The following is an 11,393-nucleotide window of genomic DNA, read 5'->3' as shown; positions in this document are numbered from 1 at the left end:
CTGGAGAAGGAAATGGCAACCCACTCCAGTATTCTTGCCTGCAGAATTCCATGGACAGAGGAGCCTGGCAGGCTACAGTCCATGGGGTCGCAAAGAGTCAGATATGACTGAGCAAGCACACAGGTACACTTGGGTTTTATAGACACAAAGACTTCATTTCCCCTGGTTCATAGGGAGTCAGTGTAAGAAAGCCCAAAACACCTGCTTGAGCAAAATTCCAGCAGAAAACCAAGTTTGAATCCCAGATCTGCCACTTTGTAGCTTTGAGAACAAACCACTCACCTCGCTGAGACTCAGGGCAGTCATCAGCACAATGGGGACAGTAATACCCTTCCAGGGTTAGTGTGGGCATTAAAGGGTTGGCACATGGCAGGCCTTCGCTGAGCATTGGCCCTTTCCTTTCTGCCCTAAATACTGCACAGAGGGGACTGGTTGCCCCTCACTACCTGTAGGATTTTGGACAAACGGGTCACCCTCTTGGGGCCCCACTTTCTTCCTCTACCAAATGAGGAGCCAATGCTTGTCCTAGACTGTCCCTGCCAGATAATTCATGTCTGGTGCTAGTAGATGCTCAATAAATGTTGATGTACCCTCCATAAGAATGTTAACAATATGAATGACAGTTATATAATGATGTCAACATAGCATTGATAGTCAGTGCTTACTGTGCGTTGGCCCTGTGCGTTGATTAACCCTTTCATGCCTCATAAGTCCAGGTAAACAATACTGACCTCATTTTGTAGAATAGGCACAGAGAGGTGATGTAACTGATATAGGGTCACACAGCTAATAAGTGACATTGCTGAGACTCAAACTCCAGCTGCCAGCTTCAGAGACCAACTTCTAGCCACTGAGTTAATAGCATCACATTACATATTAGCACTGACTATGCAAAATTGTTAGCAATTATAAAAGCCAGTACCTGCTATGGTAAGTAGTATGCCAGTGCTTTGTAATTATTAACTCATTTAATCCCCCAACCATCATGTGAGGTAGGACCTCTTTTTATCCCTCTGTTACAGATGAGTAAACCAAGGCAAAGAAAAGTGAAGTCCTTTTCCTTATGCCCCACAGCAGAACGCTAGGAGTCTGGCTCTTCCCCATCACATTTAATTCTCCTAATTGTCCAATAGCAGTGGCAGCTGTGTGCCCATTTTGCAGAGACAGAAAGTTGAGGCTCAGAAGTACCCATGACCTGGCCAATCTCACACAATGAATCTTTAGTAGAGTTCGGACTTGTACTTGGATCCACAACCCCACCGAGGATCAGTCCTGAGAACTTGGCCTGGTCCGTGTGGTCACACAGGAGGCAACGAACTTCCTGCGGGGCTCGGAGAGGTTGCTTGCCTCACAAGCCAGGACCTTGGCAGGTGACAGAGAATTCAGCTCCCCTTCCTCAGCCCCAACCTGTGAAATATGTGTGCTGTTCCTGAGATGAGGTGTTCCAGGCAGGAATCCAGGCCCAGTGGGTGGGGAAATGCCTTTGTTCTCCGGGAAGGTGGGGGTGGAGGACTGCACTTCCAGGCAAGGAGAGGTGGGGATAGAATTCATACAGTACCTGGGCCTTGCTTCTCCACAGCCCAGATCTCTGGGGCTTAGGTTGGTGGGCAACCTCTAGTTGACGGGAGCCAAGTGACCCTCTCCCTCCTGCCAGCATTTGGCATTTGTCAGGCATCTCCTCTGCATTCCTTGAGCAAAGGAGAGTGATAACCCCCCCACCCTGCCCCACCCATGAGGACCCACTGGCCTTGCCTTCTGCAGCCCCTGCCCACTCTACATTATAATCAGGAAAATCTCTGCTCCTTCTCAAGATTCTGGGCTTCCCTGGTGACTCAGCTGGTAAAGAATCTGCCTGCAATGCAGGAGACCTGGGTTCAACCCTTGGGTTGGGAAGATCCCCTAGAGAAGGACTGGCTACCCACTCCAGTATTCTGGCCTGGAGAATTCCATGGACTGTATAGTCCATGGGGTTGCAAACAAAGAGTCCGACATGACTGAGCGACTTTCACTTCACTCTCAAGATTCTAATGCTCAACAGTAAAAAAAACCCTGCGTCTTCCAGCATGTTCCCACCAGCCAAGATTCGATCCAGATTTCTTTATTTAGTTTTAACATAAGCCCTTACTGCATATTAGAAAGTCTCCTAAACTCTGTCCAAATATTAACTTATTTAATATCAGTTCATCTGTCCTCTTAACAAAGCTTTAAGGTAGGTCCTATGATTTATCCCCCATTTAGCAGAGAGATTAGGAGTCTTGTTCAAGGGCCAACATCTGCCTGGGCAGTGGTGCTGCTGTGGGTATGGGTGGGCACCAGACAGGCATGTTGGGGGCTGGGGGGTGCTGGTGAGACAGTGGGGGCCACAGACAATGATGGGGTGCACTGGGCTCTACTGGGAGCCAGGAAACACCATGTGGTCTCACCCCCAAAGTACCAGGGTGGTCTCGCTCTCCTGCCTGGTCAACAGCCAGCCCAGGCAACTTTGGGCCTCCCCAGGGTTCAGCCTGTCACCACTGGGGTCCCTGCTGTGGCCCCCTTAACCATTACACTGTGTTTCATTAGGGGCTGGATTTGTTTTCTGAATACAGGATTATGAAATTTAAAGTGTTTTCCAAAAAGATATGGGCCCCAGATGTTCAGAAACAGGCAAAAGCTTGGTAACAGAGGTCAGTGGGGGGCCACCCTTGGAGGAAGCAGTGGAGGGGAGGAGGCTGAAGGCCCTCTGGGGTGACAGGAAGCTGTTTCCCCACCCAAATGGTGGTTACATGGGGGCTTGCAAATGTGAAAATCCATCAAGTACACACTCAAGGTCTGCATTTCTCTACATACAAGTCACACTTTGGAGTCTGAAAGAGACTAGTGCCCTGGGGATTCAACCCCACCCCCAAGTTGATGCCTGCCCCAACCTGACACTTTCTAAAGATGGTATCAGTTCTTTATCTTTGGTCCAGGAGCCCAGCCCTGGGCCTTGCCCAGGTGAGAGCTTAGAGAGCCTTGCTAGATTTCTTTGAAAAATCACATCCAGGAGACCAAAAGAGCAAGTCTTCCCAGGTGGCTCAGTGGTGAAGAATCCGCCTACCAATGCAGGAGACACAGGAAACGCAGGTTCAATCCCTGGGTCGGAAGATCCTCTGGAGAAGGAAATAGTAACCCACTCCAGTATTCTTGGCTGGGAAATCTCATGATGAGAGGAGCCTGGCAGGCTCCAGGCCGTGGAGTCACAGAGTCGGACACCACTGATCATCTGAGCAGACACAACCAAAATAGCGCATGAAACAGTGATAAACCATTTATCATCCCTTGGTCTAGTGAGGCTCCCTTAATTACCCCCCTATCACCCTGTGCCCACACCCCTCCTCTCTCCACCCAGGGGTGTCGAGACAGTTGCTCAGAGCCCTCACCCTGACCCTAGACAAAGGGCTTCACCTCTGAGCTTCCATTTGGTCACCTGTGAAATGGACCGGGGGTGGTAGTCTTCACTTCAGGGGGTTCTGTGATGTGCTCTGCTCAGTCACTTCAGTCATGTCTGACTCTTTGCAACCTATGGATTGTAGCCCTCCAGACTCCTCTGTCCATGGGATTCTCCAGGCAAGAAGACTGGAGTGGGTTGCCATGCCCTCTTCCAGGAGATCTTCCTGACCCAGGAATTGAACCCATATCTCTGATGTCTCCTGCATTGCAGGCAGGTTCTTTACCCACTGAGCCACCTGGAAAGCCCAGGGGGCTCTTGTGAAGGTTAAATAGAGAATAGATCAGCCCTTTGCAACCCTGTGGCACAGACAGCAGTCCGCACACACACACACACATTCACACTCTCTCACAGCAAGGTATTTACACATTCACACTCTCTCACACCCACACTCACGTATTTACATATACCTTCACACAGATTCATACCCACACACACAGTCACACCTCTACTCTCACACACCACATATACAGATTCATACACACAATCTCACACACACTAACACACACACACATGCACACACCAAGGTCAGATTCTCAGAGGAACTCAATGATGGTGGCTCTCCTCTGCTGGCTGAAATGATTTTATCAAGTCCCTCCCTCCCTCAGCCTAGGATGTCCCCCTCTTACCAACTTTGGGGAATCCAACACGCCAGCCTGGTTTCCAGCATCTCTTCCTTATACCCCACCTCGTCTATTTAAGGACACTTTCTGCTCTTCCCCAGCCCAGACTTGACTCTCCAGCCAAGCTGGTGTACCTATCCCACCAAATACCAGGTGGAGCTGCCTTTGGCTGCCCTGGCCCCACAGAGAGTCACCCTTCCTTCCTCCGGTGACTAAGTGTCCCCCCAACCATGAGCTCCCCACACCAGATCTTAATTCCCTATCTCTGGAATCCAGCCCTGGGACAAGGGGCACTGAAGCCCACAGGCTCACAGGGAACTGAAGTCTGTGTTTCACTGAACTTTTACTTCTTCTGAAGATGGATGCTATGGTGTCCATTTAACAGATAAGAAAATTGAGGCTCAGAGAGGTGAAGAGATAAGGTCAAGATTGCTCATTCAGCCAGTAATTATTTCTCAGGCTCCTGCCGTGAAGCTGGCCTGTGCAAAATTCTGAGGATAAAATGTTGACAGAAGATAGCCACACCCTTGTGAGCTCCTGGGAGGGCCAGAGCACGGGCAGCAATCCCTATACTGCTAGAGAACCACTAGAACAAGAGGTGTCAACTTGCAATTTCAGGAAATGATAAAACATGATGCAAATACAGAATGACAAAGTTAAACTCGGGGGTATTCCCACAGAATTAACTAATCCTTCAGTGGGCCTTTTAAACAACGGCAATGAAAGGAAACGCCACCTTCTTCGCCGTTTTTCTAAGTTTTGGACACTTTTTCCTATAGCAGAAAGTCATAGGCCTCTCACAGGGCTGAGGGGCTTCCTGGAGGGGAAATTCCTGAGCTGAGCCCTCAAGGATGAGTAAGAATGAGCCAGAGGAAGAGGGTGCGGAGGCTCTGGGTAAGGCTCTGCCTTCCCTGTGTGGGCTGGCCCAGTGTTACTCTCCCCATCTCGCCCTGCTCTGGCAACACCAGTCACCTGATGGTTCCTGGCAGGAACCATGGGGCCTTTGCACATGCTGTTCCCCTGCCAGGAACACTTGCGGGATCTTTCCTGCTAGTGCTCTAAATCAAAGATGGCTTGGGTTCCTTTGTTGACACCACAGTAACAATCCTGTCCACAGCTTCTCCTTTGCAGCCCTGGTCACAGTTTGTAGTATACACTGACCTCGTGATGGCTTAACACCCTTCTCCTCCACTGCCCTGGGGGCCGCCTCAGGGCAAGGCGCTGTCGCCTTTGCTTACTAATGTAACTCCTGCACTCAGTCCACAGGGTGCATCCAAGACATATTTATTAGACGAGTGAGTAGAAGGATGGGGGGATGGAGGCCTGGACAGGAAGGAAAGGAGGAAGGAAGGAAGAAACAGAGTGGGGAAGAAGGTTAGGGAAGGAAGAGAGTACACAAAGACCCAGAAGCTTGGGACCATCACAGCATCATAAGAGAAATGAAGCCTGCACCAGCTGGTAAGTTTGGAACTAGGACTCAAACCCTAGTCCGTCTGACTTTCCCTACTGAGTCTCTCTGCCTTTCATCATGATCCTGGGTTCAAAGTAATCACTTTTTAAAAAATTGATGCACGCTTCCCAACAGACAAGGAGCCAGTGACCCTTCTCTGAGCCTTTGATGTCTCATCTGGGGAAACTGGGACCACACTTAGAAAACAGAATGAGAGACTGCAGATATTTCTCTCCCCCAAAATCGCACGACCCAGGCACAGCTGGCAAATGGCCCGGCTTGGAGAGCTGGCAGGGCTCAGCCACTCAGCAGACGTGTCCTCCTGGCCGCACTTCAAGGACAACAGGGCAAACCCTCGTGGTGGAAGGGGCCGTTCCCAGGCGCCCGGGCCCCCTGCCCCCGCAGGCCCGCTCGGGGCAGGGTCAGCTGGTGCGCCAGCCGGCTGCGTGGATCTGGGACACAGACCTGTCTCCGGAGTGAGGCCGGGTGAGAGTTTAATGGTGAGAAGGCGGTGGCCTGACTGAGGCCGGCGGCTCAGTTCTGCCCCAGCTCTTCGGTGCCAGTAAATGGACCCTGCGCACATGCAGATGAAGGCATTACCGCTAACATTATGTGCGCAATGCGAAAGCGCTCAGGCGGCCAGGCCGGGAGCTGCCATTACCGCAAGACCTTTCACTGGAAAATTTTTCTTGGGGCAATTAAATCTTCAGCTGTCTCCTCGCAGGGAGTGCCAGCTTGCATTTTAATTATCCTTAGAAAAGAGAAGTAGGGGAAAGGACACAAGGCAAAGAATTAAAAAATAACAATCTGCTTTATAAACATGGCCATCATCCCGCAGCTGTGCATCTATTCAGAAGGGCCTCCCCCCATCAACCCTTCGGGCTCCAGGCTTCCTGTGACGTGGGAAGGGCCCCTTTCTGGGGACCAGGGGGCGGCGATGGGAGAGCTTGGTTGGGCCCAGGATGCAGGGTCCTCCGTCTGGGGATCGGCGATGTGGCTGCACCACTCAGGGTCTCGTTTCTCCTTCACCACATTCTATGAGGTGGAAATTATTAACCTCATTTCCCAGAAGAGGAAGCCGAGACTGAGGAAATCACTGGCAATAGCATGAGTTACAATAGCAAAGAGGAACAAACTACCGATACACACAACAACAGGGACAAAAATACATTGAGAAAAAGGAACCCAGGGCTACCTCAAGCGGTATAAGGTTCCATTTACATAAAGTTCCAGAACCATCAAACTGAGCTATGGAGACAGAGAGCAGACCAGTGGGCCGGGGGAGAGGAGGGGCTTGACAGCAGGGCAGAGAGAACATCTGTGGAGGTGGGACTGTCCTTTGATTTAGGCGGTGCTTCCATGGGTGTATATATCTATCAATCAGAACTCATCTCACCATATTCTTAAGATGAGTGCATTTTATTGTTTGTAAGTTACCCCTTAATAAAGTTGATTTAATAATAATAATAAAAGAATACGAGTTAATATTTATCTAGACCTTACTCTGTGCCTGGCCACCTTGTAAGCACTTGCCATGTGCTGAGCCATTTATCCTTCAGGCCAATCTGTGACGAAGGCACTGCAAGGGCCCTATTTTCCAGAGGAGGAAACTGAGGCATGGAGTAGTTCAGAAACTTTGCTAAGTTGACATGACTAGTAAGAAGCAGAGCCTGGGTTCAAACTTAGGCAGACGGACTCCAGAGACTTTCAGCCTTGAAAGCAAAGTTCAAAGTTACCCAACTAGTCCCAGAAGCAGGATTAAATTCCAAGGCCTTCTAACATGATGAAACTGGCAGAAGGGGCAATCCATTCATTTGAGGAGTATTTACTCAGCATTTACTGTGGACACACAGAGAGCAACCGACAAGATCCCAGACCTTTGGGGGAAGGGGAGGAGACAACAGGGTATCAGCAAATATCCCAAAAATAGATGTGAATTTGAGGCTTTAGGGGGGAGGTGCAGGAACCCAAATGCGCAATCCACACTGGGAGCCGCCCAGAACACTCCCTCACCCACTTGTGCGGAGGCCGTGTTGCCCGGCAGGCACCAAAGGCCTGGGCTGCCCGCTCCTGATCTGACTTCCTTTCCAAGCTGTGTGTTCTGCTGAAGCAGGACAAGTTTTAGAGTCTCATCTTTCAAGAAGGATGCAGCAAAGGCCCTTTGAAATCGCCTGCCCTGCTCTTAGCTCCTTGTGCCCAGAGCTCAGCTATGTCAAGAATGATCGCTGTGCGTGGTCCCCCGGCTGGGCCGCCCAGGGAGTCGCATTCCAGCACAGCGGCAACAGATGGAAGCCCTGGGACCCCACAGGACAATGACCTTGAACCAAACACCCAAGCCCTGGGGAGACCCCGTGTGGCACTGGCTCCAAAAAATGGAACAAGCCTTCCAGGCGGCCAAGGTCCAGCCTGCTTCCCCAAACATTCAGTCTTTGCGGATGGCCACCACGTGTCGAGGGCCTGTGCTGTGCACTCTGCCTACGTTGACCAACTCATTATTCTCAGTGGCTCTGGACTGCCAGCCTGGGTTCCCCGGCAAGCACAGAGAAGGGAGCCGACCTGCCTGAGATCACACAGTGATCACTCTACACCCATTTAGTGAATATATTTTTGGAAGTCAGACTCTGGATCCATTCTGTGGCTCTCAACTTTCCAGCTGTGTGACTTTAGGCAGGTTTCTTAACCTTTCTGTGCCAGTTTCCCCCTCTTTTAGAAAGGTGCCTAAAACTGTTACTACCCCCAAAGTTTCTATGAAGATCAAGTGAGATAAGACAATCAATATAAAACTGGTTACAACTGGGCCTGAATGATCATTAAGCCTTCAAAACCTGGGAGCTACTCTTACTGTATAAAATATGTTACAAAAAAAAAAATTCTGTGCAATAGACTTGCCAACCCAGGGGCTGAACCCACATCTCCTGCATTGCAAGCAGATTCTTTACTGTCTGAACCACCAGGATGGCCTTCTCTATTTATACATTTGTTCATTTATTCACCCACTTGCCAAACGTGCATATAGTGGCAGTTTCTAGGCACCAGGTGAGAGCACACAACACATTAAGCCCTTGCTCTCAGTTCTGGTGGAAGAGACAGTTAACAAGCACACAAATAACAGATTATTCCATCTTATGCTGAGTGCTATGAAGAAAGCAAGATGGGACAAAGTGATGGAGAGACCCTGGACTGGGGGGGTGGTGTGGACTACTGGTGCTCTAACTCCCTAAAGGATATGGCATTTATAATGCCACCAGCAGCAGAAGAAAGAGAAAGGTAAGATAAGAACCTAGGCTCAAATATCCCAAGCAGAGGAACAGCAAGAGCCAAGACAGTGAGACTGCACTGAACTCAGTGTGGCTTGGCTGGAGAAAGTGCGCATTTTGAAATGATGGTGGAAAGGGAGGCTGGGCCCCAGGATGTGGGCCCTGTAGGCCTGGTGGGGAGCCAGGATTTTATCCTGAGGGAAATAGGAAGCCAGTGGAGCAGAGGAGCAGCCTGCTGTAATATGCATTTATACAGACCACTCTGGCTGCTGGGAAGGAATGAGTCGGAGAGGCACTAATAAAGGAAGGAGGAAGGTCACAGATTTCCTGATGATGGAGACTCGGGTAGTTTCTTTTCTTTCCCTACTTCCAAACAATTTTGCACAGAATGTCATTGTACAGAAACTCCTAGAAGTGGGATGGCTGGATTTAACACATGGACACTTGTTATCATATCCAGATTGCCACGTCGCCCTCCATTTCGGACACAGGAGCCCCAGGTTCCAATGGAGCTAACTTTCTCTACCTGCTTTGCTTCTGGAAACACGTCCCCCAATCTCTCCAGCCCTGGCACAAACCCACCAGTCTCAGGCGCGGTTATATTTCTTGTTGCGATCTGGAATTACAAGTTGCTAAGAAGAAAACCTCAGAATCAGGCTAAGTGGCTAAAAAGACTGCCCAGGGGGCAGAGAGAGGTCTTTACACCCCAAAGAGGACCAATTTACCTCCATTTTTTCAACCACAGAGAATTTCCCAGCTTTTTTTTTTCTGCTCAGCTGTGAAAATGAGGCACAGCACCAAGATGGCTGTGGAAGCAGGCCCTGAGTTACAAATGATGAAGGACCAGTTGGAAAACCATTCTCCCCACCACTCTCTGGGCACCGAGAATGGAAACAGCTGCTATTCTCAGAGCCCTCTGCCCCTCACCCTCCCGGGCCCCACCCTGCTTCCCTGGCTCACACCTCATTGCGTCCCCTGGACACACCACCTGCCGGCCGGACTCCTGGCTTCTGTTCCAGGCCGGCTCTGCTGCCAAACTTCTCCTTCTCATAAGCGGCCTTTATAAAGAAAGTGCCTTCTTCTTACAAGCAGTCACAGCATCTTCAGCAGTGTTGAAGCGTAATTTGACTCTCTTCTCATCACTTAGGGCTTATCTGCGTGGTTTATTCGGGGGACGGGGAAGGGCTGCTAGGATCTCAAAGATTCATAACTAGTACGCATGCAGTGTCTGATTTTACCCTTGACATTTGGAGATGCTTTTGAAGGTGGTTTATGTTATCTTTCCAAGGCTGATCTAGTGAGTTAATTAAGAGAGGATTTTGGCAGCAGAATGTTTCTTAATATTTTAAGACACGTGATTGCTTTTTTCCATAGTGAAATAGATGGATAGCAAACTCTTTGACACAAAAGGTCATTATTATTCACTAACTAATTAGAAGAAAAGTTATGACCAACCTAGATAGCATATTCAAAAGCAGAGACATTACTTTGCCAACAAAGGTCCGTCTAGTCAAGGCTATGGTTTTTCCTGTGATTATGTATGGATGTGAGATTTGGACTGTGAAGAAAGCTGAGCGCCAAAGAATTGATGCGTTTGAGCTGTGGTGTTGGAGAAAACTCTTGAGAGTCCCTTGGACTGCAAGGAGATCCAGCCAGTCCATTCTAAAGGAGATCAGTCCTGGGTATTCTTTGGAAGGAATGATGCTAAAGCTGAAACTAACTCCAGTACTTTGGCCGCCTCATGTGACGAGTTGACTCATTGGAAAAGACTCTGATGCTGGGAGGGATTGGGGTCAGAAGATAAGGGGCCGACAGAGGATGAGATGGGTGTATGGCATCACGGACTCAATGGACGTGAGTTTGAGTGAACTCCAGGTGTTGGTGATAGATAGGGAGGCCTGGCGTGCTGCGATTCATGGGGTCGCAAAGAGTCGGACACGACTGAGCAACTGAACTGAACTGAACTAATTAGAAGGTGTCTGCTGTGAGACTGGTCCCCTTGTCTCACTTTATCTTTTCAGCAGCTCTATGAGGGATGTAAGAGTTTTGTATACATTTTACAGGTGAGGAAACTGAGGCATCAAGAAGTTAACTTACCCAAGATTACAGAGCTAGTCAAGGGCAGAACTGGATGCAAATCCAGGACTCCCTTCCTTTGTAATCTTGATTTCCGCTGGCCCTGGGGCCTTGAACTGTGGAATGCTAGCAAAGCTGAACCTTCGTGTCCCAGAATTCACCTCCTGTGCGGTTCTGGTTTGACACTGGCCACATTCCACATTCTGTTCAAGGCTTCTAAGGTACAGGTGAAGAGGCCACCATCATATGATGCTCTGCAGTGGGCGCACAGCGCCGTGCAGAGTGGCCGCCCCGCAGGTTGTTGCTGACCTGCTGCTCATCTTTAGGTGTAGGGGGGTCGGGGGCAGACCCTGCAGCTCCCACCAGACCTCCCTGAGTAGCTGGAGGCCGGGCATGGTGCTTGGGTAGCCCTGAGGGCAAGAGCACTGGGTTCCCCTACAGATCACTGCGGCATCAAGGTTGGGGATGGGGGCAAACAGACTCCTGTCTGTCCTTGCTCTCTTCTCCACTGCACTCCT

This window comes from Capra hircus, chromosome 13 (genome assembly GCF_001704415.2).
Source record: "Capra hircus breed San Clemente chromosome 13, ASM170441v1, whole genome shotgun sequence".
In the NCBI taxonomy this organism is placed as follows: domain Eukaryota; kingdom Metazoa; phylum Chordata; class Mammalia; order Artiodactyla; family Bovidae; genus Capra; species Capra hircus.
This window is presented reverse-complemented; position numbering follows the sequence as displayed.